Consider the following 27987-nt stretch of genomic DNA (forward strand, 5'->3'; position numbering starts at 1 on the left):
TCCTGTACATTCTGTTCCCCACTGTAAGAGTTCTCCTGTCTTCCAGCAGATGGATGGATTATGGGATTTCAACGGAAGCCCTAGGACTATGGAGGCCATGGGGCAATTGACAAGGAGGAAAATAATCTTCTCCGAATGCAGAAGACCAGTAGTTAAATGAACAGGAGGAGTTTGCTGAGACACTTGCCCACTGAGGAGGGGGTTACCGTCAAGGCCACAAATAGTCACAGAAGGCTTCATCTTTAGTATAGGAATGTTCCAGGACCGGGCGAAAGAGATATCCATAAAGTTGGCAGCTGCACCACAATCAACAAAAGCCTTGACTGCAACTTGCTGAGTAGGTAGACTAATTTGAACTGGAAGCAAGACTGAATTTTTTGGAGAGATTCCAGCCAGACCCAGGAGTAACTCCCCTTTTACCCCTGGGTCTTGTCTTTTCCCGACTTCAGGGTGCAAACATTAGCAAAATGACCCTTTGCTCCACAATATAAGCATAGGCCCATCGATCGTCTACGAGATTTTTCCTGAGCAGAAAGACGAAAGGCCACAATCTGCATGGGTTCACTGGAATCTTCGGCTTCTTCCAAGGCTACTGCTGAGGGAGATGGTGACCCTCCACCTTTCTCCATCCTCCGTTCCCTGATCCGACGATCTACTCGAATTGCTAACTGCATGAGCTTGTCCAGGGTTTCAGGAGTAGGATACTGGACAAGGTAATCTTTAATTTGCTCAGTGAGGCCTAAGCGGAACTGACTTCGGAGGGCTGGGTCATTCCAACCACTATCACCTGCCCATCTGCGAAACTCAGTGCAGTATACCTCGGCCGTGTTTTTCCCTTGTCTCAGGGCTCGTAAGTGAGCCTCTGCAGAAGCTGCTCGGTCCGGGTCATCATAAAGAATTCCTAGGGCGCTAAAAAAGGCATCCACTGTGTGCAAGGCGGGATTCTCCGTTTTTAATCCGAACGCCCAGGACTGGGGTTCCCCCTGCAGGAGGGAGATGATGATACCTACTCGCTGAGCCTCAGAACCAGACGATAATGGCCGGAGTCTGAAATATAGCTTGCAGCTATCACGGAAATTCTGGAACTGTTTCCGGTCACCTGTAAACCGATCTGGAAGATGCAGCTTTGGTTCAGGCCCAGGAGCTCTGGTTACAACCAATGACCTGCTAGTTTCTTCCTGGGTGGAAACTCGGAGCTTTAGATCTTGCAGTTGCTGCGTCAAATTTTGTATTTGACCAGCCAAGATTTGAGCCGGATTTTGCTGTGACGGGTCTATGCCCAGGAAGTGGTGGGCCAGTTATAATGTCAGGAACTGGTGCAGAATCCGGAATTCGGGATCAGGTACCAAGTGGTTGATGTTACCCAGAACAGAGGCGCGGAGTCTAACACGCCGGAAGGTTTTCACCAGGGAACCCCGCAAGGGGATATGGGCTTCGCGGCTTCCGACGTGCAGGTCGCGTCCCCCTGTCTGGGTCACTTGATACCTGAACTGGACTGGAGTTATGGTAGAGGTGTTGTATATGACCAACCGCAGGGATACACAGGAACAAACAGGAACTGGAGAAGGTGGCAGGGTGCACACGGCCAGATGGTACGCTGGGGCCGTGGAGATGGAACAGCAGCAGGCACTCCAGGGGTGACACAGGAGGTAGCGGCAGTCGGCAGACTAAAGTCGTCAGCAAGATGTTGAAGCTGGAATTCAATACTGGAACAAGGCAATACCCACTGGACAGATGAACTGAGACCAGAGAGGAACCAGGAAGCAGAACACCACATGGAGTAGTTATAACTGGCAAAGCCTCTTGGGATTGAGAGGCTTAAAAGAACAGGCTGGACCAATCAGTTGTGAGCACCAGACAGGCCCCCAGTAATTGATATAACATGCAGCTGCAGTGCAGACTGAGCAGGCTGACAAGCTGAATAGTAGTTTCCAGGTAACGAGCTGTAATTACAGAATCCAGACACCTGTGAAGTCAGTTGCTGAGTGCAGGAGCAAAGGCACTGGGAGACAACTATGCAGGAGCTAGCTGTGACCTGTAGTTCCACAAACTGAAGCAAAGGTAATTTATAACAAAAACAAAACATGAGTGCTCAGGATTGTAACAGCTAGTTAGATCAGGTTTAGGGAATTTTTTAAGGAGTGGCTATGTGTGTGCTTTAGAAGACTGGTGTGATCATGGCATCCATCTTGCTGGATGGTGTTTGTCCTGGGTTATGTCTAGAATCAAGTTGGAGAAAGGACCTCTAATGTCACCAGGTGGAGGAGCCACATCACCAAGGGGAAGAGCCATGGCCGAGCAGGGTAGCCTGCTCAGCCACCACGCTTCGGACACGCTTCACCACGCTTCGGACACGGTGGCTCGCTCCGCTCACCACTAGGTTACTAAAGGTAGTAGTTGGTGGCGTGGATAGTAGAAGAACTATTCCGCTGGCCTAGCTCCCTCCCCCTGGTGTAGTGGCTCCTCTCCCTGACATCAGAGGTCCTTTAGCCAACTTGAAACTAGCATTTACAGTTTGTCCTGGGTGCCTCTCTAGATAAATTTATGTGCTTTTCTTTGTTTTCTTGTCTGTCTCTGTCTCCTGTAATTTCAGCTTTTTACCTTAATATTTCTCATCCATTTTCCCCTTTGTTTCTCTCCCCTCCTCTTTTTTAATTTTCTTCTCTGACCCGTTTTCTCCCCCAATGCCCCTTCCAAACGCTCTGCTGTCCCCCCCCCCTCCCCCGTGGCTTCATGGATCCCCAGCCCAGGGCGAACAGCCAGCGCCGCCACAGTCTCTCATCACTCCCAATGCTGGCCGGTGAGCCATCTGTGGCCTTGGTCCTGGCCATGCCCTCTGCCACCAGTGCTTCCCAGCCGCATTCATCGCTTTTTTTCCCATTGCCAGGTGAGAAGCCTCTGGCTCCCCCTTGAAATTTGCGCTGCCCCCGGCTTCTTCTCTGGCTTCTCCTCCAGCTGCTACACATTTCCCCCTCCCTCTCCAGTGCTGGTCCCAGGGCCGCCCGCAATGTTCTTTCCGCAGGCCAATGTGGGCCTGTCCTCCCCTGCCTGCCTGACCCCCACCTTGTGCTATTCACCTGCATGTGTCTGGGGGGGGAGGGGTGCTCGCTGCAGCTGAGTTTCCCCCTGTGGGGTTTGTGGTGCAGGCAGTGGCTATTTTGTCTCCTGAACCCACCCTGCTCCATGCTGCTCTCTCTCCTTAGCCTGCTGTGTGGCAAGTTGGGGCATCCCCAGGGGCTTTCTCATAGACCTCTCTGTACACTGGCAGTGGGGGTTATTTGCTGCCCCCTCTTCTGCTGCCCCTGCAGCACCTAGCCTGTTTGCCAGGCATTCTTGTTTTCCCAATCTTTCCTCCTTTCTTCTGTATCACTTTCCTTTTCTTTAGTTCTTTCCTCTTCTTCCAGTGTTGTCCCCTCTTGGTTTTCCCCTGTTTTCTAATCCCTCTGCTGTCCCTTCTCTATCTGGTTCCTACCCCCCTTTTACCCCTTTTGTAACCCCAGGGGTAAATGGGCTACCTACAATACTACCAATGTGCCTCCACCCAAGTATCGGGAAGTATTTATGGACCTACTGTGGAAAACCCCTGTGTAAATTATACCATTGGAATGTAATGGTACAATAAGAATTGTGTACAACAAGAGTACACAGTTAAAGAAACCAATAGTGGGGTTTATTTTCCATTGGCCACTTTAGCTGACCTTTTTTCAGTAACGCGTTCATGTGAGAATCACATTAACATTACATACAGATACTGTATTTATAATGGTCTGATGTATTCTGAGTAAATCACAAACTATTTACTACTCATATTTGTCATGTATTCAGTATATGGTAGAATGTACTTCTATAGGTATAATGCTTACATTACAACACAATGAACCTCTGAAAATATAATATTGCAATTAAACCCGGGTTTAAATTAGTCTCATTAGGTACTTTAGTGCACTCGTTGGGGTCCTTCTTTTTGTGTAAATCCAATATACAGTAGATGTGGCTCATGACCAATTGTCATACAACTTTCCCATATCCAGGGTTATTGGAAAATGTTCCAGGGTTGTTACAATAATATACCATTTAATGTAGAATGTTTTATCCTTCCACAGTCTCTTAGCAGAGAGGAAATTAAGTCATGGTAACTATAGCTCCACTCCTCTAGATATAGTGTTTAATGTCTCTCCCTATCGGATGAGTTTCCTATAGAGTGCCTCCATTATGTTAAGGTCCCAGGAGCTGCTGCTAAATGTCGATAGTCAGTTATATACCACCTTGGCTACAACATGGGACTCCTCATAGGTGGATCCAGGGGGGGGGGGGGGGCACTCGGGCCCGTGCCCCCCCCTGTCGTTTCTGACTTCTTCTTTTTTTTCAAAAGGAGAACAGCAGCAGCAGCACTACTGCTTTTTCCGTCAGTCAGATTTGATAAAAGAGCCAGCAGGCACTAGGACCCGCCGCCGCTCTAACAGCAAGTCCATGCGGTAACCAATGGGGAGGCTGGAGTTGCAGCTCCAGCATCCCCATGCTCACACCGCAACCTACTTCCCCCACTGCCAGCCATCCAGAGTCTAGCCCAGGCGCGGGGTTCAAATGCCAGCATCGAGTAAGACTGTTACTTATGACGGTGCAGAAGGCTTCATTAGCCTTCACTGCACCGCACAGTTTCCCAGCACTTCCTCCTCCACTTCCTTTACCACCGTGCTAGGTGCAGTCAAACGCAGCCTCTTCTTTGAGAAGGCGTCCCGTGTGATTGTGACAGGGCTGTCCTGCAGATGTCTTATGCTGCTTGTTTGAGATCCAGCTGGCTGCTTCTGCTAATCAAAGATGGGCAGTTCGTGTCCTGCAGTCTGAGTCTCAGTGCAGTGCCAAAAACAAGGTATGCTTCACCTGCCACCACCAACTAAAAACTTTAATAATTATATTGTGCTGGGGTGTCTTCCAGGCTCTCATACCTAATGGAACAGGTGACCAACATTTCAAAGCCCAATCAGCCTTTTCATCAGGGTGAAACATTGGCAATAAACCAGTATGGGCTCCTACAGCCAATCATTACCTGATGGCGTATTCTGTGAGGCCACGCCCCCGTGATACCACACTCCTTTTTCTGGGAGCACACGTGCCTTAGGTGCGTGTAAATATAACTATTACCATCACCCTATCATGATGCCCCCCCTTTCATTTTCTTCTGGATCCGCCCCTGGGACTCCTAACCCATATAACGTGACTGAAGCCCCATTACTGTATAATAAATGCTTACTCATTTCTCATGACTGAGCCTCCTTGCCGTGAGCTGCACTGGTATGAGAATAATAAGCTGGGCTGCTGTTACAAGATAGTGAGGGGTGCCATTCACCAGTATTACTCCCTCGACTCCCTGCTCTGCTGACTGGCACTGGGAAGCTCTATTTCTGCTGCAGGCTCCTGAATGCCTGTCACTGGGAACACCGCCTCCTGGATCCACCCCTTAGCTGCCAATCAATCTCTTGCTCTGCCTCCAGCTGCTCATACAGCTTGCTGCAGATGGCCACCTCTCCAGCTCCACCCCAGGCTGTGTGTGTGTGTGTGTGTGTGTGTGTGTGTGTGTGTGTGTGTAGGGAGTATTTCTCTCAGCTCCATAGTCCTGCACCACCAGCCCTGAACTCCACCTCTGCCACACCACCAGTGATGCTTATGCCAGGACACTGCTGCACATCACAGTAGCTCGCCATGACTGCAGGCTGCACACTACGGAAGCTGGCTGCCGGCTCTGAATCTGCCCACTTGTGACACTGGCTCTGCCTACTTCCGACACTGCCATAGCCAGATGTCATAGCTCACCATCTGCTGTGATCTTCAGTGGGGCGGCCAGTGAGCAGGCATAGCTGTGTTCCCAGCTCCCTCTCTGGCATCACTCCCCCTCCCCCTGTGCAGGGCAGCCAGTTTACAGCAAGATGTTACAGCTCCACTGTATCCTCCTGCTTTGTCCGGGGCTGTTTCTGCTACTCCTCTTCCCCCTCCTCTTCCTCTGCCCTGCCTCTGCCCACATGCCCGCACTGCTCCTGGCCCAATGTCCTCCTGCTGTGGAGTCCCATAATGTGCCACTGTCCTTGTCTCACCATGTTATCTCATCTAGTGGTCAGGTGCTGCAGTCTAGTGGTGCTGACATTTCCCTTGGTTGTGATGTAGCGGGTCCTGCTTTGTCTGACATGGGTGTCGCTCCTGCTGCTGTGCCAGGTTGTGAGATGGTTCAGGGATTGTATGGTGGTATGAGATTCCTCATTTGTTGATTGGCATTGATTCCTCCGTTGGCGGGTTACCACCGTTTGCCATTCCAGTTATTGGTTGGTGGACTTCATCTGCTTACCATTCTTCTGTTAGATGTAATAAGCTTTAAAGTTGTGTTTTTTTAATGCCCAAAAACCATTGTTTACCCATCAGTTTTTTAATGGCTCTCATTCAACAACTGGGGGTATGGAGGTTTTTTTTTTACATTTTGCCTTTGAGGGGGCATTAATTGAATTGACTTATAATTCTCATGGTCCACAGGAGGGTTTTTAGATATTCACCTTCACTTGGGCTGCACTGTCTATTCTGCTGGACTGCTGCGGCTGGTTCGCCTCAGGAGCACAACAGGTTAACACTTATTTTCGTATTTCCTTTCATCCCTATTGTGTGTGTTGTTTCAAAGTAAAGGGGGTACACACGGAGAGATCAGTGCTTAAATTCTAAGCAATCTGACCAGATTGCTTAGAACTTAAGCACGGATCTCTCCGTGTGTATTCCCCACAGAGATAGCGTCGCTATCGCCAGTGCTAGATCGGCCTGCATGCAAGTACAATCTAGCAGGTTGCTCTTTTCACTGCTTGGTGAAATGAGCGCCCCACCCCGTCCACACCCCTGTCTTAGCACACATTATGCTCAGTGGCGGTTCTTGCCACGGGCAAGCGGTACTTTTGCCCGGGGCGCCGCCTTCTGGAGGGCGCCGGCGCCATCCGGAGGGCGCCGCACCAGGGCAAGATCCACCACTGTGCCCCCCGCAGTGCCCTGCTGTGCCCTCCCGCTTTGAAAGGAACCAGACGCGTAGCGTCTAGTTTCCCTTCATTGAGAGGACCTTAGTTGTGCGGTGCGCGATGACGTCATCGCGCACCGCACAGCAAAGGTCCTCTCCATGAAGGGAAACTAGACGCTACGGTCTAGTTTCCCTTCATGTAGAGGACCTTTGCTGTGCGATGCACGATGACGTCATCGCGCACCGCACAGCATAGTGGCACAGACACTAGGGGTCATAATTGACCTCTAGTGTCTATGCTGTTCTATGGGAGAGACGTAATAACGTCTCTCCCATAGATTGAAGAGAGGAGAAGAGCGGCGCCGCCGGCGGATGGGGGTCTGCAGCGGTCTGGATCAGGAACGGGGATGGTATGTATACTTTTTTTAATTTATTTTTTCTTTCAGCGTCGTGACCACGCCCCCATTTGAAGCCATGCCCCCATATTTTGCCCGGGGCGCCACAAGGCTAAGAACCGGCCCTGATTATGCTGTGCTGAGCGGGGGAGATGTGTGCTGAGCGGTCACTGACAGATCGCTCAGCACACATCTCTCTCGGTGTGTCCGGGGCTTAACTCATTTCCCACCTTCACTTCTCACTACTTTACCTCTCACTACTTTATTTCTCACCACATTACCGCTCACTAATTTACTCCTGCTGTTTCTCAGCAGCCTCTCTCACTAACCTATCTTCACTTTATTCACTATATATATTTCACTCTAGTGTTGCCTTGGGGTCACTTGGCTGCTTGGGTTTGGGGTGTCCCATGCCCTAGACTTGTACCCCCAATGTTTTAGGGACTTGCCTGATTAATGAGGTCACCTGGACGTGGTGGTCAAGCCGTTATTTATGGCCATAACTATGCGAAGAACATCGCTCAAATGCTAAATTTTACTGCAATGATTATTATTAATAAATGTAAAAGTAATGTTTGAATTGTGCACCTGCAACCTTGTCTTTATATGTAGTACCACTGAAAGGTCTCCGCAGGGTCGCACCTCTCATTACCGGTGTTCACCACAGGACTCCTTCCCTTTATACTTAATACATTTGGGCCAGAGTGAGAACCTTGAGAAATGTCTGTTGAATACAGAAAAATAACTGCAAAATCTCCAAACTTAAATTAATACCAATTCAGTGCAAATTAAAGGTGACAGATGGGCTGATTCAGGTTGGATAGCAATAATCAAAAGAATGCGGGCGCATCCGTAGGGCCCGTCCTGCACATGCGCCTGCATTTTCTGCAAGCACCCGCATAAAATACGAATCAGGCAGAGGCGTTCGCAGGGCGTCAACGCTCCATTTACTAGGCAGAGATGGAGCGTTGTGGAGGCAGAGGCGGAGAAACGGTGGAGGCAACATCAAAACGGGGGGCATGGTGTGGGCGTCATCGCAACAGCTGCGTGACGCCAAACTGCACCGGCAGGAGGTAACCCTAATTTATGCTATCAAGCAGAAATTGCGGTGCGATCGCATTTTCTGCTTGACCAAGGGGTGGGGGGAGCGGTGGTCAGCATGCTGGGCAGCCTTGCCCTGCGATGGGCGGCCCCCAGTATGCGATCACAAGGGTTGCAAATTCTGCTACTTAGCAGAATTTGCAATCCTTACTGAATCGGGCCCAGAGTCTGAAATAGCTGTATAAAAGTTGAGACTCGTTAAATTTGCAGATATGGGGGGTAATTCCAAGTTGATCGCAGCAGGAATTTTGTTAGCAGTTGGGCAAACCATGGCCCTCATTCCGAGTTGTTCGCTCGCAAGCTGCTTTTAGCAGCTTTGCACACGCTAAGCCGCCGCCTACTGGGAGTGAATCTTAGCTTATCAAAATTGCGAACGAAAGATTAGCAAAATTGCGAATAGACACTTCTTAGCAGTTTCTGAGTAGCTCCACACTTACTCGGCAACTGCGATCAGTTCAGTCAGTTTCGTTCCTGGTATGTGACAATGCTAAATTCCTTTGTCGTATAAACAACCCTTTATGAAGCTAAGAACACTGTACGCTGTTTGCTTAAGAAGTACCGTAATGGTACGCTATTGGCGTAGCGATCGCTCAGCCGTAGGCGAGACGCTCAAGCGTCACGTGCGCTCACGGCCTAGTGATCACAGGACACGTTATTGGCTATGTCTAGGGGAATGATTCGCTGTAGCGTAGCGTACGCTCGAGACCACGAGGAGGTCACCAGCGATGCAGACGCTCACAACACTATACCTTTATGTTAAAACCTTATACCAATGAAACACACTGAATACCTTAATGTGAGTACAGGGTGTAAATGCAACCTTGTGTAACCTGACTAACTACAAAGCTGCTTGAGCGTCACCGACGCTCAAGTGAACACTTAACACTATAGAAAATACACAGATACTGGTTTAGGTTCCAAAGCCTATTAACTGTATTATATCTAATATACTTGTAAAAGGGGATAACAGTACAAATGATACACTACAATATAACAGAGACTTCCTAACCACAGAACTAAACAATAAATACAAAAGGACAATACTACACTGACCTAAATGCAATACAATACAATACTATAATACTATGAGAGATATAAGAGAAAAGAGGAGAGAGAGAGAGAGAGAAATTGGCTCACAGAAAGACAATGATTACGGAGAGAAACTTACGCACAAAGGGTATGATCGCCTGCGCCTCGATATCCAGCTCCCGGCTATCAGCAGATAACCGTTGATGAGAGAGTGAGAGCTGGATGTGGTCGGCCTGCCTATTTATGCCCCACACACAATGCAATCTCATAGTCCCTACAATCCCATTGTCCATTGGCCGAAGGAATTCGGCCCTGCATCATAACAAAAGGTCATAGGGTGATTCATACAGGTGGGCTGTGACGATTTCCAACAGCTCAGGTGGGTGGGAAACTGGGTTTCCCGCCGCATACCTGAGTATGAGTAAATAATAGAAATGGACATAAACTTCTTATGTCCATAACTATTCGCACGAGCGATTAATACGCTCCAAACCAACACCGGAATATTGCTAATTAAATACTCTTCCGATGGGTACCAAACACTGCTGTATGATTCCTGTTAGACCCTTCGTACGATATAAAGAGGGATTCCTCAGCTCTGGGACATTGTATTTTAACCAAACTTTCAGAATCTATCAAAGGGACCATGATCTATAAACTACATTAATTGTGAAAATATGTAACGAATGAGTCGCACGCTACGACCACATAAACTCTACCGTAAATATGCATACCGCGCCTGCGAGTGCACGCTATTGCGGGTATGCGCTTCCACGGGAGAGCGTACGCACGCGCAGCGCGGACCAGTGTGCGGTGCAAATATGGCAACGTGCATTGAGACATTTTTCTGACTTTGACAGTCCACCCTTTGGCAGTCAATAATAACTGCCACAAAACATTTAAGGAGAAAAATGTAAGTCAGGGGTTAATTGATTTCCATGGTTGGGTAAGGAAGAAGAGAGGAGTAGGTGTGAAAAGGGTATGACCTAGTGAGAAAGTAGAAGCATGTGTGTATGAGTCCATGTTTGGAGGGTCATGTATCATCGTGCCGTACGTGTGGTAAATCAAGCTTCGAGGTATTGCGAAGTATACATTTGAATTCCTTCTTATCCTGTGGTACAGGTCTGTGGATGGGCTGTCAAACTCTACCGAGCTCATTTCGGCTGTGGTTGTAACAAAATGGGGGTGCACATTTTAGTTGATGATACATGAATGGGGGAGGTATGTGGTTGCTGCTATCTGTGCCTGTATTCCCTATCGTCTATGTGTGTCGTTACCTGGGGGTTGTAGAGATGAAGATAAAGAACACTTACGAAAAATGCAATGATATTCTATGTCAGGGAAATGTACATCTGTTGTTGAAGTTGTGTTCGGTATCTGTTGAGAGTCGTCTTCTTTGCGCTGTATTGCTCCTTGGGCATGAGCAAATAGCTTTGTCTGAGCCATCAGATTTACAAAAATGTTGGGCTAGCGTGAGTTTAAAAATACTAGGGAAACTGGGGATCCATGGCAAAGTTCATCAAGTGTCCATATTTAAAGTTGTCAAATCTTCTTCTTTGGTGCTTGTCTGTTGTCTGTATAGCGTCTCGTCAACTTCCTCGTCCAAGGGGGTCTTTGTATCTTGGAGAAAAGCAGAAAAACAGGTGAAAGAAACGGACCGTATAATCGCATTTTCATCACATTCTGGTTTCTATCATTGGGTCATAAATCAAATCCAGGTTAATTACAGTTTCCTCACTCCTCAAGCTCATCACTTTTGTACTTTGTTTGCACCTCATTAAAGCCTGCCCGCATCTAAATATCAATCCAATCGATATAACGACACCCAAGATACATAGTAGAAACTTTCCAACATCCATTATGACTCCTTGAGCCCAGTCTCCTAAACCGGAGAACCAATTTCGCGGGTTCAACCATGACACCCAACCAGTCAGCTCATTACCTACAGCAGCAAGGGTGAGATTGTGTTTTCGACGAAATTCCCACTTTAATTGCAGAATATCGTCCATCTTTTGGTCTATGACCTCTACCGGATCCTCGGTGCTATTTGTGATATACGTGCAACACTTTATGCCGTACTGTGTTGCCAATGTAACACAATATCCGCCTGTTACTGCTGTAAGATAATTAAGAACCATCCTATGCTGAACTAGTTCTGTTTTGTAAGCTTGAAGTTCTCTTCCAGTGTATCTAAACGTGTCATCATACATTTCAGTGATATTATCTAACAAATTGGCGAGTGCGGAAATGTATCTATAATTCATCACACCTCGAGCGGTGCGAGTGAAATCTAACGCTACCAGAACCTGAATCCCGGTGGATTCATGGATAAGATCAGAGGCCGGATGCTCTAACCTTTCTGACAGTTGTCTTTTAACTCGGTGCTCGTAATGAGTGTGAGTATAAGGAGCTTGGGCACCACGGTGTATGTCCTTCATTTTGTCATGTGTAACAGTCATCACTTCAGGCAATACTTTTCCAATATAACACAATCCTTCAGAGTTTGGGGCAAGCCACTTGTACGCCTTTCTCCCGCATATGAAATATGCATCATCGGGGAGAACATATGGGACGGAGAAGGACATGACCATGTTACAAACCTTCCAGGTGAAATCTCCTGACCCTAATTCTTCCATCTGCCTAATGCACGTATCGGTTTGTACGATATGTGCACAGTATCCTGGTGATACCTCTCCAACTCTAGTAATCCTATTTCCTAGGGTATATCGATATCGGAAAGATTTTCCTCTACTGGCTATGTGGCGTACGAGCTCTGTATCTGTAGGCATTCTATCTGCTCTGTGTGAAAAGGTCATGGTAAGGTTGCTCCATGACACTTCCCAATTTCCCGGTTTTCTGGGATTGGAGATGTTAAAACATAAGAGGGACCTATCCACATGGTATTGGTGGAGCTTCAAACTAGGAGGGCTGGAGATGTTAAACCTCCGATCCACCGGTCTCCCACCACTTAGCTCAAGTACCTCCCCTAACGTTAAAGGAAATGGTACTAGCCCTGATTTGCTGTGACCCTGAGGTACTTGAGAGCATACCCAACAATCGGTCTTGTTTAACACATTACCCACTAGAGAGTGATAGTCACTCAATGGATGCCGGTCCATATGGATATTAAAACTAGATTGGCATTTCTTTATGCATCCATCTTCAACCAGATTATCACAGAGCCTACAGATACAATTTTCTTCAGCTAACAATCCATCACAATTTCTTCTATCGGATCGTTTTCTGATACTCGCCTTTGCTTGTTGGTTTGGTTGATCTTGGAAAACTACGCCTCCATCATCATAATCGGAACCCATTCCAGAACCTCTCTCGACCTCTATGGTACTCTCGCCGGAACAGACTGCTCTGGTCAACATCATGGTTAACATCAAAATCCGGATCACAGTCTCTTGGGGCAAGTCCATCTTTGAGGAGGAAATAGAGAAGAATGAGAAGGGGGAAAAAGAAATTTTAAGGGAGAGGGGCTGGGAAGTGGAGAAAAACAATAAAAGGGAGAGGGGAGTCGACAGCTGCTTTCGATCTTCAAGGCTCAGGTGCCGCCTCAGTCCTCCTGGAACAGACACTCCAGTGATACAACCTCTACCGTCTGTTCCTTATCACGGGACTTCTCGGGATCAGCAACCTTCTTGCAGTGGGATGAATGGACCCAAGTCTCTCTCTCAGCAACCTTCAATGCTGTGGTGCTAGTCAATAAGACCTGGTATGGTCCTTCCCATCTATCAATAAGACAACCTGAGCGTAGAAAATTTCGTATCATTACATAATCCCCAGGTTCAATGTCATGACAATTACTATCTGGTAAATCAGGAATCACCAACTTCAGATTATCATTTTGATTCCTCAACTGCTTACTCATGTTAATCAAGTATTTTACAGTTACTTCATTGTTACATTTCAAATCATCCTGAGGGTTAATCATGACATGCGGTTGTCGACCAAACAGAATTTCAAAAGGAGACAGATTAAGAGGGGACCTGGGAGTGGTTCTGATGCTATACAAAACAATGGGTAAAGCTTCTGGCCACGTCAATCCTGTCTCTGCCATTACTTTACTCAATTTATTTTTAATAGTGCTGTTCACTCTTTCGACCTTCGCACTTGCCTGTGGACGGTACGGAGTGTGCAGCTTGCTATCAATTCCCATCAACTTACACATTCCTTGAAAGACATCACCTGTAAAATGGGTACCCCTATCACTTTCAATGATTCTAGGGATACCATATCTACATACAAATTCCTGCACAATTTTCTTAGCTGTAAACATAGCGGTATTTGTAGCTGCTGGAAAAGCTTCGACCCAATTCGAGAAAACATCTATACAGACAAGTACATATTTCAAATTTCTACATGGGGGTAATTGAATGAAGTCAATTTGTATTACTTGGAAAGGGCCGCCGGCAGGTGGGATATGGGATGGTTCTGTAGGTATTGCCTTTCCAATATTCTTTCTCAGACAGGTAAGGCATGACATTGCTCTTTTACTCGCATGAGAGGAGAATCCTGGGGCGCACCAGTATGCTCTTACCAATTTGCACATCCCCTCCTTGCCTAGATGAGTCAGCCCGTGAGCTGCTTCAGCCAGACATGGAAGGTATGCCCTGGGGGCCACTGGTTTACCATGTCCATCCGTCCAGAGCCCTGAGGACTCCTGGCCATATCCCTTTGCCTTCCAGACTGCTCTTTCCTGTGTGGAACACAAATTCTGCATCTCACACAACTTCTGTGTGTTGATGGTATTAAATACCATCAACTGTGTGGTGTCTGTCCGTGTGGGGGTAGCAGCTGCAAGCTTTGCGGCTTCGTCTGCTCGGCTGTTACCAAGGGATACTGGGTCTTGGCTATATGTATGTGCTTTACATTTGATAACAGCCACTCTGTCGGGTTCCTGTATCGCTGTTAGAAGCCTTTTTATATGAGCTGCATGCGCTATCGGTGTGCCAGCTGCCGTCATGAAATTTCTGAGCCGCCATAGGGCTCCGAAATCATGGACTACCCCGAAGGCGTATCTAGAATCGGTGTAGATATTGGCAGACTTACCCTTAGCCAATTCACATGCTCTGGTTAGGGCGACCAGTTCAGCAACCTGGGCTGAGTGAGGTGGGCCTAGCGGTTCCGCTTCTATGGTGTCTTGGTCATCTACGACTGCGTATCCAGTACACAAGTCTCCCGAGTCTGACTGTCTGTGACAACTACCGTCCGTGTAGAACGTGAGTTCTGCATCTTCTAGTGGATTGTCACTGATGTCAGGCCTTGCGGTAAAATTTTGGGTCAAATATTCCATACAATCATGTGCATCTTCCTTTGCATTAAATCCTCCTTCCCCATCACTCTCACCTTCCACCCTTTGTGCCTGACCAGGCACACCTGGGAGAAATGTTGCAGGGTTTAATGCACTGCATCTCCTTATGGTGATGTTTACTGGGGCCATTAATGCCAATTCCCATCTTGTAAACCTTGCTGATGAGACGTGTCTGGTTTGGGCAGAATTCAATAAGGCAGATACCGCATGCGGTGTATGGATTGTGAGATTGTGGCCTAGCACGACATCTTCGCTTTTCGTCACTAGCAATGCTATCGCCGCAACGCTACGCAAGCATGTGGGGAGGGATCGCGCTACCGTGTCTAGCTGAGCGCTGTAGTATGCAATTGGCCTGCTGGCATCACTGTGTTTTTGTGTTAGTACACCTGCTGCGCACCCAGCACTTTCTGTTCCGTATAGTTCAAAGGGTTTCCCATAGTCTGGCATACCTAGTGCTGGTGCCTGCGTTAGACACTGTTTGAGTCTCTCAAATGCTGTTTCAGATTCGTCTGTATGCGAAATCCGATCAGGTTTGTTTGAAGAGACCATTTCCTGCAAAGGTAGCGCCAATATGGAAAACCCTGGGATCCAATTACGGCAATACCCACACATTCCTAAAAACGTCCTGATCTGTTGCTGGGTTTGTGGCAGTGTCATGTCTCTAATGGCTTGGATTCTATCAGCGGTCAGGTGTCTCAATCCTTGTGTTAGACAGTGTCCCAAATATTTTACCTTAGCTTGGCATAATTGCAACTTGTTTTTGGAAACCTTGTGACCTGTGTCTGAAAGATGAAACAGGAGCTGTTTCGTATCCTTCAGGGATGCCTCCAATGAATCAGAACACAGTAGTAGATCATCCACGTACTGTATCAACACTGATCCACTCTCCGGTTGGAAAGACTGTAAACAATCATGCAAAGCCTGAGAAAATATACTTGGACTATCTATGAAACCTTGGGGTAACCGAGTCCACGTGTATTGGACTCCTCTGTATGTGAATGCAAACAAATATTGGCTGTCAGGGTGCAGAGGTACCGAAAAGAATGCGGAGCAGAGGTCAATAACAGTGAAAAATTTGGCAGTGGGAGGAATTTGCATTAGGATGACAGCTGGATTAGGCACTACGGGGAACTGACTCTCAACTATTTTGTTAATCCCCCTTAGATCCTGCACTAGCCTGTAACCCCTCCCCCCACTCTTTTTAACAGGGAAGATGGGACTATTTGCTGTGCTGGACGTTCTTACTAGAATGCCCTGTTGTAGCAAGCGCTCTATTACTGGGAAAACTCCTAACTCCACCTCTGGCTTCAGAGGATACTGTGGGATTTTTGGAGCTATCCTACCATCTTTTACTTGTACAACAACTGGAGCTACATTTGCCATTAATCCAGTGTCCTGTCCATCTTTTGTCCAAAGTGACTCTGGTATCTGAGATGTCATCTCTTCTACTTGGGATGGATTCCTATTTGTCATAATGGAATGTGACATTAATTTTGATGGGGAGTCTAACATGTCTCGTACTTCCTGAGCGTGATTCTCAGGGATGTCCAAGAATACACCTTCAGGAGTACAATAAATGACGCAACCCATTTTACATAGTAAGTCTCTTCCCAGGAGATTAGTTGGTGCAGATGCAGCCAGCAAAAAGGAATGCTTGGTATGCAAAGGCCCTATTGTAATCTCGGCTGGTTTGCTAACAGGGTAGTGCTGGACTACTCCTGTTACTCCCATGGCTGGAATTGTCCTACCAGTGGTTCTCATGCCCACTGTCGAATTTATCACTGACTTGGCCGCCCCTGTGTCTACAAGAAAGTTTAAAGTTTTACCAGCCACATTGATTGCAATCTCTGGTTCGCTTCCAAGACTGGCAATCAACTTAACTGGCTGCAGATTACAGGTATGGCCACACCCCTATTGGGTATGCTGACCTCCCTGAATCCCATTGGCAGCAACTACTTGTGGGGGAGTTAGCTGGGAACTACCAGAGGCATGCCAATCTCTGTTCGGGGGATATCTTTTTGTTTCCCCTGTATGTGGCTCAAAACTCCGCCTCTGTGGACCCTGCTCCCAATGTCGTGTGTTGTGTTGTTGTCTAGGGGGTTGAAAAGATCTTTGTACATTCTTTGTTCTACATTCTCGTGCATAGTGTCCCGGTCTGTTACAAGAAAAACATGTTATTACACTTGCCTTACCCACAGGATTCGGTGGTACATACGCAGGCTGCCTTGTGGTCAGCGCCTGTATACTTACGGACATCAACTTATCACTTTGCGACTCTCTGTGCCTAGTGATATTTCTGTCGTGATCAATAGCAGCCTCTCTCAAGCCGGACACTGACAGACCTCGCCAGCATGGTTGCGTGGTCTGAACCCTAGTCTTTAATGTTTCTTTCAAACCATCCATCAGTACAGATACTGCTACTTCTCGATGGTTTGGGTTGGTCTTAATGTCTTCTATACCAGTGTACTTTGCCATTTCTAATAGTGCCCGGTGAAAATATTCTGTTGCCGTTTCGGACTCCTTTTGCTTAATGGAAAATATTTTATTCCATTTAACAACGGCTGGGAAATACTCTTTTAGCTGTAAATTTATCCTTTTTACATTATCCTTGTTGTACACGTCTGTAAGCGGTACATCTTTATCCAATGCACAATCAGCTAAAAACTGAGTTGCATCAACATTGGAAGGTAAACAAGCTCTTAGCAGTATCTGCCAATCCTTGTTGTTGGGTTCTACAGTGTTACCTAAATCCCTGATGTATTTTTGGCTAGCAACTAAATCCTTCCTGGGGTCAGGAAATTCGGACACTATTGTTCTTAATTCCATTCGGGAAAATGGAGTGTACATGGCAATGTTCCTTATGGGAGTGGCTCCAGACACATCTGTTTTTCCATTGGGAACTGCTATTACCCTTACAGGAGCAATTCTAACAGCCTCTTCCTGTGTAGATTCTACTGCTTGTTGTGGTACAATTGTTTCAGTGTAGTGCATGGTGCCGTACTTACCCGTTGACACGACCTCACCTATCCCTCCGCTAGGGGCTTTCACTAATCTCGTGGGTGTTGCTGTGCCTACTGTGGTCTCTGCTATGGTGGCCGCAAGAGAGAGAGCTGAAATTGTTGCTGAATCGTCTTCTTGATCACACTCCTGAGGAAGGTTCAAAACAGGGTACAACTTGCACGGGTTAATACTTGCATGAGTTATTTGGTTAACATCATTAACATTTACAGTGTTACTAAGAGTTTGTGTTTTACAACCCAGTGCGTTTCTCTCCGCAATCAACTTCTCTCCTGCAATGTATGGTGGAGGAGGAGCTGTGGCAATCAACTTCCTGACTGCCCCAGATCCTGCCGCCAGAGCCAAACCTCTCTGTATCTCACCTTCCTGGTGCCATAACTGTAAATAATCATGATGCTGAATTCGTCTCTTTGCTGATTTTACGAGACATATCCTCCTCCTTAAATTTTGTAACACTTCTGGACTGAAGCTACCTATTCTTGGGAATTTGTCCCTGTCTTGTACAGTCATTCTCTCCCATTCATCACATAAAACCTCTGTGTGACTACCGTATTTTTCACACATTACATATCGTGCCGACCCAACTGGTCGGTTCTCTGAATCAACCCGAACCGAGGTTGATCGCCCCCTACCGGAACAAATGGCCCCCATAATCTGCAGGCGTTGCTTATTCCTCCTTGGATCTTTATCTCAAGGTTTTCAGCGAACCCTTACAAACAAACCAAGATGTCCTTGGGCAGGCCGGCGGTGGTGGTTTATCAAGTACCCCACTTACTTCTCGCCCACGTTGGCCAGTACTGCAATCACTGTAACCAGAGCTGCTGTACCCAACCTAGGGCCCCTGTGAACCTTTATTTACTGGGGCGCGTTCCCCAGCAAGTATCGGTTGTTGGATAGTTCCTGAGTGACCAGCGAACTTCCCTTCCAAAAATAAAAAATTACACAAATCACGTCAGAATGTACAAATAGCGTTTGTGACCACTTTACTCTAATGGTATTAGGTCAGATTACTAACTACTGCACACAATTACGTGCGGTCCAATCGTTCAGTACACGAGCACTACTTGTCATGTACTGAAAGATCAATGGAATCGATGTTTCCGGCCGCGATTCCTTCAGCAAGAGCTTATGGCCTATATGGGTTCTGCACCAACACCCCAGGCGTTGTGCCACTGGACTTTTATAGCGGACCTTTTACCTTACGACCTCCTGGTCTTGTTCCTTATGACCTCCTGGTCTTGTTACCTTATGACCTCCTGGTCTTGTTACCTTATGGTCCGCTATACTCTAATGCTCAAATATTATTTAACCAGGGATGCCTCCCTAGCCACCGTATATGTCACTTACACGTATGTCCCTTGACGAGTACCCGGCTTTCCTTTTGGTTCCACCTTAAAGTTGTATAAACTTTTGTATACAAAACACACTCACTCAACACATGTACACTTTGTTTCTATATCTATTTCTGCGCAGAAATTGTCTTTAGGCCAAAAGTGTTACCAATTAGGAGCAGGATCTGTTAAACTAAATTTCAGATTTTTTCCAAAAAAAAAAAATAGATTTGCGTTATTTACCGCGTCGCGTTATCTACCGCTGTGCGTTAATTATCGCCTTTGCGCTAATTATCGCTTTGCGCTAATTCAACTTTTCGTGACGAGCTACGTGGGCGTAACCAGACGCTACGTTGCGTAATGAACGCTGCGTGCGTCTGCCTTTTGGATTGCGTACGCTAGTCTTTGTTAGCGACACGTGTACGCAATGCAAAGGATCCACCGTAACACAATATATACTTTTATCAATGTAAATGATCCCTGATCATCTACCGCAATCCACACTGACTGCCTTATCTCCCAGGCAGATCGTGTGTTGTTCTATACTTTAACTATTACCTTTACTATTAAATAACAGCAAATCTCTTTTTTAGCACTTTCTATCAACTATAAAAATTGGCAAACAGGAATAGTGATATACGAAAATGAAACAGAAATGCAGATATATGCGTGCGTACGCAAGACAAAAGAAAAATAAACAGTTTTAAAAAGACACAAGCGTTTTGTTCTTACTTCCGGTTACCGGGTTCCTTCAGCACTCTTTATCTAAGCGAAGCAGACGCTTATCCCGCCAGCACTATGAGACAATCTCCCACCCTTTGCTGGGGGGATAATGTCTGCTGATCTACCTAGTGCAGATATGAGAAGGATAGGACGAGTCCCCAATTGACAATGCTAAATTCCTTTGTCGTATAAACAACCCTTTATGAAGCTAAGAACACTGTACGCTGTTTGCTTAAGAAGTACCGTAATGGTACGCTATTGGCGTAGCGATCGCTCAGCCGTAGGCGAGACGCTCAAGCGTCACGTGCGCTCACGGCCCAGTGATCACAGGACACGTTATTGGCTATGTCTAGGGGAATGATTCGCTGTAGCGTAGCGTACGCTCGAGACCACGAGGAGGTCACCAGCGATGCAGACGCTCACAACACTATACCTTTATGTTAAAACCTTATACCAATGAAACACACTGAATACCTTAATGTGAGTACAGGGTGTAAATGCAACCTTGTGTAACCTGACTAACTACAAAGCTGCTTGAGCGTCACCGACGCTCAAGTGAACACTTAACACTATAGAAAATACACAGATACTGGTTTAGGTTCCAAAGCCTATTAACTGTATTATATCTAATATACTTGTAAAAGGGGATAACAGTACAAATGATACACTACAATATAACAGAGACTTCCTAACCACAGAACTAAACAATAAATACAAAAGGACAATACTACACTGACCTAAATGCAATACAATACAATACTATAATACTATGAGAGATATAAGAGAAAAGAGGAGAGAGAGAGATAGAGAGAGAGAGAGAAATTGGCTCACAGAAAGACAATGATTACGGAGAGAAACTTACGCACAAAGGGTATGATCGCCTGCGCCTCGATATCCAGCTCCCGGCTATCAGCAGATAACCGTTGATGAGAGAGTGAGAGCTGGATGTGGTCGGCCTGCCTATTTATGCCCCACACACAATGCAATCTCATAGTCCCTACAATCCCATTGTCCATTGGCCGAAGGAATTCGGCCCTGCATCATAACAAAAGGTCATAGGGTGATTCATACAGGTGGGCTGTGACGATTTCCAACAGCTCAGGTGGGTGGGAAACTGGGTTTCCCGCCGCATACCTGAGTATGAGTAAATAATAGAAATGGACATAAACTTCTTATGTCCATAACTATTCGCACGAGCGATTAATACGCTCCAAACCAACACCGGAATATTGCTAATTAAATACTCTTCCGATGGGTACCAAACACTGCTGTATGATTCCTGTTAGACCCTTCGTACGATATAAAGAGGGATTCCTCAGCTCTGGGACATTGTATTTTAACCAAACTTTCAGAATCTATCAAAGGGACCATGATCTATAAACTACATTAATTGTGAAAATATGTAACGAATGAGTCGCACGCTACGACCACATAAACTCTACCGTAAATACGCATACCGCGCCTGCGAGTGCACGCTATTGCGGGTATGCGCTTCCACGGGAGAGCGTACGCACGCGCAGCGCGGACCAGTGTGCGGTGCAAATATGGCAACGTGCATTGAGACATTTTTCTGACTTTGACATATGACGTCACGAACACTCCCAGCGTTCGGCCAGACACTCCTCCGTTTCTCCAGCCACTCCCGCGTTTTTCCCAGAAACGGTAGCGTTTTTTCGCACACACCCATAAAACGGCCAGTTTCAGCCCAGAAACACCCACTTCCTGTCAATCACATTACGATCACTAGAACGAAGAAAAAACCTTGTAATGCCGTGAGTAAAATACCTAACTGCATAGCAAATTTAGTCGCACTGCGGACATTGCGCATGCGCATTAGCGACTAATCGCTCCGTTGCGAGAAAATATAACGAGCGAACAACTCGGAATGACCCCCCATGTGCACTGCAGGGGAGGCAGATATAACATGTGCAGAGAGAGTTAGATTTGGGTGGGTTATTTTGTTTCTGTGCAGGGTAAATACTGGCTGCTTTATTTTTACACTGCAAATTAGATTGCAGATTGAACACACCACACCCAAATCTAACTCTTTCTGCACATGTTATATCTGCCTCCCCTGCAGCGCACATGGTTTTGCCCAACTGCTAACAAAATTCCTGCTGCGATCAACTTGGAATTACCCCCTTGGAGTGCAATCTTCTGCAGTATGAGACCAAGTTGAAATACTCCATGTGAAAAATTACCCAGCAGGAAAGAACAGCTCTCTGCAGCCAAGGAAAAATACCACTTGGAAGTAGGAAAAGCAGAAGAGGAAAATAAGTTGGAAAACACTCTGAAATTGAATTCTGGACCCAAAATGGCATCTGATGTCTTCACTGAACCTGGTGTGCCAGAAGACCATAAACACAAGCAGCGGTTACTAGATGTTGATCCTGAAAAGGATCACATGAAGAATTTGTTACCGATGCCAAGTATCTTGTGTAATAAACAGCAGGCAAACAGTAAATTGTGGGAACAAAGTAAGATGTTCTAGAACAGGGCTGGCCAAACCAGTCCTCGAGATCTACAAACGGTTCACATTTTCCAGACCTCCTAGCTGGTGCACAGGTGTAGTCATTACTAATTAAGATGTGCTGCATTCATTCCTAACTGACAATTCTACAGATCTCCAGGAGGCCTGGAAAACATGAACTGTTGGTAGATCTCGAGGACCGGTTTGGCCAGCCCTGTTCTAGAAGGATGATGTCAAGCAGCAGCAGTGTGACAATGCACATGTCCTCATTAAATGTACCAGTGTGCAAGAAAGGACTGTAAAGTATTGTAAAAATGGATACCTTGCAGTGACTTTCAGCTTACAGTGATAGCTGGAGATGTAAAGTCCTCCCAGTGCAATACAGCTCAAGGTAATAAAGCTGTGGTCTAAAGTTGGTGATAAAAAACAGACCAATACAGATGGTGATTGTATGACCTGTGAGGCAAAGGTACAGGATGTACAGAAGTCTACAGAGATATTGGTGGCTTCCAAGGATGAGACTCTGTTGTCGCCATGTGTTCAGAGGGATATGATTGTGTAACCCTATCACACCATTTTGCAGTGGAAAGCAGAACCATACATAAAGTTAATAATGACAGTCTAGTGAAGAGTAATACTCCAGTATGTGAAATAGTGTCTTTACGCAACATAGATGAAACCTGCAATACAGATGAATTTACCTGTGAGGAATTGAAGTTGTCTCACACTATGTAGCTTAAAGCAAGAAAACAAGCTAAATAAAATTTGAAAATAAAGCCTCTGTGGAGGAGGGATTTGCCCATGCAGAAAAGAAGAGGAGTACACTTAGAGGAAGCCTTTTGCACAGAGCCCAGGCTGGAGGAAAGTCAGACAGTCTAGATGGGACTGCAGTCAGAGACCAGTGCGGGCTTGGAAGTGACTGGCGGCTAGAAAAATACTCCAGCCAGTATAGCAATACACCCTCCAGTGATCATGTCACCTAGCATCTGGGCGTGCCTGATGATTCATCAAGCCTAGATAAAACAGGGAGCATGAGGTGGATGGGGTGGGGGAATGGTGATGCATGGTCTTGCCCTCCACTGCACAATGCCACAATTTGCAGCATTGCACATAGAGGATGGGGCGCCGACAATGACATGATTTGCTAATAAGTGGACAGAGGGGGTAATTCCAAGTTGATCGCAGCAGGATTTTTTTAGCAGTTGGGCAAAACCATGGGGGTCATTCCGAGTTGTTCGCTCGCAAGCTGCTTTTAGCAGCTTTGCACACGCTAAGCCGCCGCCTACTGGGAGTGAATCTTAGCATAGTAAAATTGCAAACGAAAGATTCTCAAAATTGCGATTACACACCTCTTAGCAGTTTCTGAGTAGCTTCAAACTTACTCGGCATCTGCGATCAGTTCAGTGCTTGTCGTTCCTGGTTTGACGTCACAAACACACCCAGCGTTCGGCCAGACACTCCTCCGTTTCTCCAGCCACTCCCGCGTTTTTCCCAGAAACGGTAGCGTTTTTTCGCACACACCCATAAAACGGCCTGTTTCCGCCCAGAAACACCCACTTCCTGTCAATCACATTACGATCACCAGAACGAAGAAAAAACCGTGAGTAAAATTCCTAACTGCAAATTTACTTGGCGCAGTCGCACTGCGGACATTGCGCATGCGCATTAGCGACTAATCGCTCCGTTGCGAGAAAAAAATAACGAGCGAACAACTCGGAATGACCCCCTATGTGCACTGCAGGGGAGGCAGATATAACATGTGCAGAAAGAGTTAGATTTGGGTGGGTTATTTTATTTCTGTGCAGGGTAAATACTGGCTGCTTTATTTTTACACTGCAAATTAGATTGCAGATTGAACACACCCCACCCAAATCTAACTCTCTCTGCACATGTTATATCTGCCTCCCCTGCAGTGCACATGGTTTTGCCCAATTGCTAAAAAAAATCCTGCTGCGATCAACTTGCAATTAATCCCAGAGGACCTTATTCAGCTTCAGTTGCAGTTTTGCTAATTTAGCAAAACTGCAACTGGCTGTGATCGCATGCTGGCAATGGGCAAGGCTGCCCAGCATGCAAATACCTGGCAGTGATGCGATCGCAATACAATTGCAATTGCATCGCTTATTTGTGGAAGCCCCCTGCCTCCACAGCCAGGCTGCAAAGGCAGGTGCAGAGCAAGCATTTTTCGGGTCGCAGCACCCACGTGTGACAGCACGTGGCCACCCCGAACCAGCCCCCATTTCCCAAGCCACGCCCACCCAATGCCGCATCGCAATGCCGCGTCGTCGCCCCAGGCAGAGGTGTTCGCGGAAATTGGATCACATTCTCCCGGCTGCGCACACGCAGAATGTGACTTGCACATGCACAGTGGCCTCGAAAAGGAGAGACTGCGGTCGCATCTCAGATGCGTACCAACCTGAATCAGGCCCAGAATGAGGCAGGGTGAGCCAATCATTAGAACAAAAGCATAGCCAATCACATACACACTTGCCAGAACAAATCAACAGTTAACTAGCTTAGCAGTTTGTCACGTTTCATGATTGTTACTAATATTATAATAAACAGCGCTTATTTCTTTAGCACTGGCATACTATACTCTGCTTTCAAATACAGTAATAAAATAAGACTTGCTATCACCAGTAAAAGAGATAAAAGGGAAACTTTACTCAAATAAACCAGTCTACCATCAGCAACAATTGTAAGCAAGAATAGGTGCGGACTGTTTTGTTTGCATCCTTCTTGGCATATGTTTAGTTACCAGGAAGATTCAAATCCTATTGTTTGCATAGTAAATGCTTATAACTCAGCAATGTTCATTGCCAGTCTACGTTATGAATGTTGTCCATTTGTGGTTGCATGTACATACTTTACTTTTTTCGTTTTTATCAAATAAATGCAATAATTCTTTCTTTTCCATGTTGTTATTATTATTAGCAGCAGCAGCAGAGAGCTGCTCATCATCAGATGGAAAACTTCAGAAAGCTATCCTTTTGCAAGAGGCAGCTACCAGGACCAATCATTAAAGGTAAGGCTCTCCTTTTGCCTATAGTGATATATACCTATTTGCTTTCTTAAATGCTCCATGTGCATAAATATGATGTTTTGATCCTGAACCATGTTGTGGTATCACTAACAGAGCTAAGGGCCTGATTCAGCGATGTAAGCAATCTCGATAGTTTGCATACAACTCTGATGTTGAGAGATCTACGCAGGGGTGTATCCAGAACTTTGTGGGCCCCATAGCAACATTTTGAAGGGGCCCCCATCCCAGTGCTTCTAGAGAGACACTTCTCTGCAGCAGTTAATTGTATGCCCTATAACAGTGCCCTAGTTCATTTTCTGAACCATAGTAGAGCCTTATTTAATGTTATGCCCCATAGTAGGGCCCTAGTTTCTTTTCTGAATCATAGTAGTGATTAAGTTCGCCCTATGTCGCATTTCAAAGCTGCCAGTACACATTATTCCACAAAGTACCCCCAAATTCACATTATGGTATATAGTGCTCCCCGTCAGTAGCGGATCTTGCCACGGGCAAGCAGGACTTTTGTCTGGGGCGCCGCCTTCCGGAGGGCGCCGGCGCCATCCGGAGGGCACCGCACCATGGCAAGATCCGCCACTGTGCCCCCCGCAGTGCCCCGCTGTGCCCCTCGCTTTGAAGGGAACCAGATGCGTAGCGTCTAGTTTCCCTTCATGGAGAGGACCTTTGTTGTGCGGTGCATGATGACGTCATCGCGCACCGCATAGCAAAGGTCCTCTCCATGAAGGGAAACTAGACCGTAGCGTCTAGTTTCCCTTCATGGAGAGGACTTTTGCTGTGCGGTGCGCGATGATATTATCGCGCACCGCACAGAATAGTGGCACAGACACTAGGGGTCATAATTGACCTCTAGTGTCGATGCTGTTCTATGGGAGAGATGTAATAACGTCTCTCCCATAGACCGAGGAGAGGAGAGAAGAGCGGCGCCGGCGGAGGAGGTCTGCAGCAGTCTGGATCAGGAACGGGGATAGTAAGTATACTTCTTTTATTTAATTTTTTCTTTCAGCGGCGCTACAGGGGGCACAAATGGGGGTGTAACTGACCACGCCCCCATTTGAAGCCACGCCCCTATAATTTGCCCGGGGTGCCACAAGGGCAAGAACCATCCCTGCTCCCCGTTCATATTGTGCCTCATCACAGTGCCCTGGTTCATGTTATATAACATTATAATGCCCTCCAGTTAATTTTATACCACACTACAATGAGCAGGTCCAGGGACATACCTAGATATATTGCAGGCCACAAGAAAAACATTTAAAAAGACTCCTACGTACGACCCAGTGCCGAAAAATGTATATAACACATTGAACTTTGACAGGGAAGATGGGCCCCTCTCAGCTCTGGGCCCCATAGCAGCTGCACTGCCTGCACCTATGGTAGCTACGCCCTTCGGTCTTCACATGAGCACATGCCACACTGCGAGAATGCATGCAGTGCCCCCAAGCTGCAGCATAACTGACATGTGGTTGCCATTTGGGGTGGGATGAGGGCGACAATGAGGGCCATTTTACAAAAAGAGGGAAATGTCACCACTGTTTCATAGGTGTGCCAAGCAGGGGCGTAGGGAGGGTGGTTCCGGTGGAGCTCGAGCTCCAGGCGCCAAAGACAGTACAGGGCGCCGCAGCTCAACTCCACCGGGACCTCCGTCTGGCCGCACGGAGCTCACAGCTGTCAGTCACTGACAGCTGCGAGCTGGAGCAGCGTTAGCTCTCTACCTCCCTCCCCTGCTCTGTGCTTTGTGATGCACGGGCGGCTGACGTCAGATGCCCGAAGGGTGGAGAGTGGAGACGCGCCGCAGCCAGACGGGACAGGACTGCGGAGACGAAGCAGCAGCAATGTCAAGCAGGAGCGGGGCAGGTGAGTATTGTTTTTTTCGTTATTTTACTTTGTGTGTGTAAGCGGCGCTACCAGGGGGCACTACTACTGGGGGGCAAATATACAGGGGGCACAATACTGTGGGCAAATATACAGGGGGCACAACTACTGTGGGCAAATATACAGGGGGCACAACTACTGGGGGCAAATATACAGGGGTTAATACTACTGTGGGCAAATCTACAGGGGGCACAACTACTGGGGGCAAATCTACAGGGGGCACAACTACTGTGGGCAAATATACAGGGGGCACAACTACTGGGGACAAATATACAGGGGACACAACTACTGTGGGCAAATATACAGAGGGCACAACTGCTGGGGGCAAATATACAGGGGGGCACTTCTACTGGGTGCAAATATACAGGGGGCACAACTACTGGGGGCAAATATACAGGGGGCACTACTACTGTGGGCAAATCTACAGGGGGCACAACTACTGGGGGCAAATCTACAGGGGGCACAACTACTGTGGGCAAATATACAGGGGGCACAACTACTGGGGACAAATATACAGGGGACACAACTACTGTGGGCAAATATACAGAGGGCACAACTGCTGGGGGAAAATATACAAGGGGGCACTACTACTGGGTGCAAATATACAGGGGGCACAACTACTGGGGGCAAATCTACAGGGGGCACTACTACTGTGGGCAAATCTACAGGGGGCACAACTACTGGGGGCAAATCTACAGGGGGCACA

Source organism: Pseudophryne corroboree, chromosome 1 (assembly GCF_028390025.1).
Source record: "Pseudophryne corroboree isolate aPseCor3 chromosome 1, aPseCor3.hap2, whole genome shotgun sequence".
NCBI lineage: Eukaryota > Metazoa > Chordata > Amphibia > Anura > Myobatrachidae > Pseudophryne > Pseudophryne corroboree.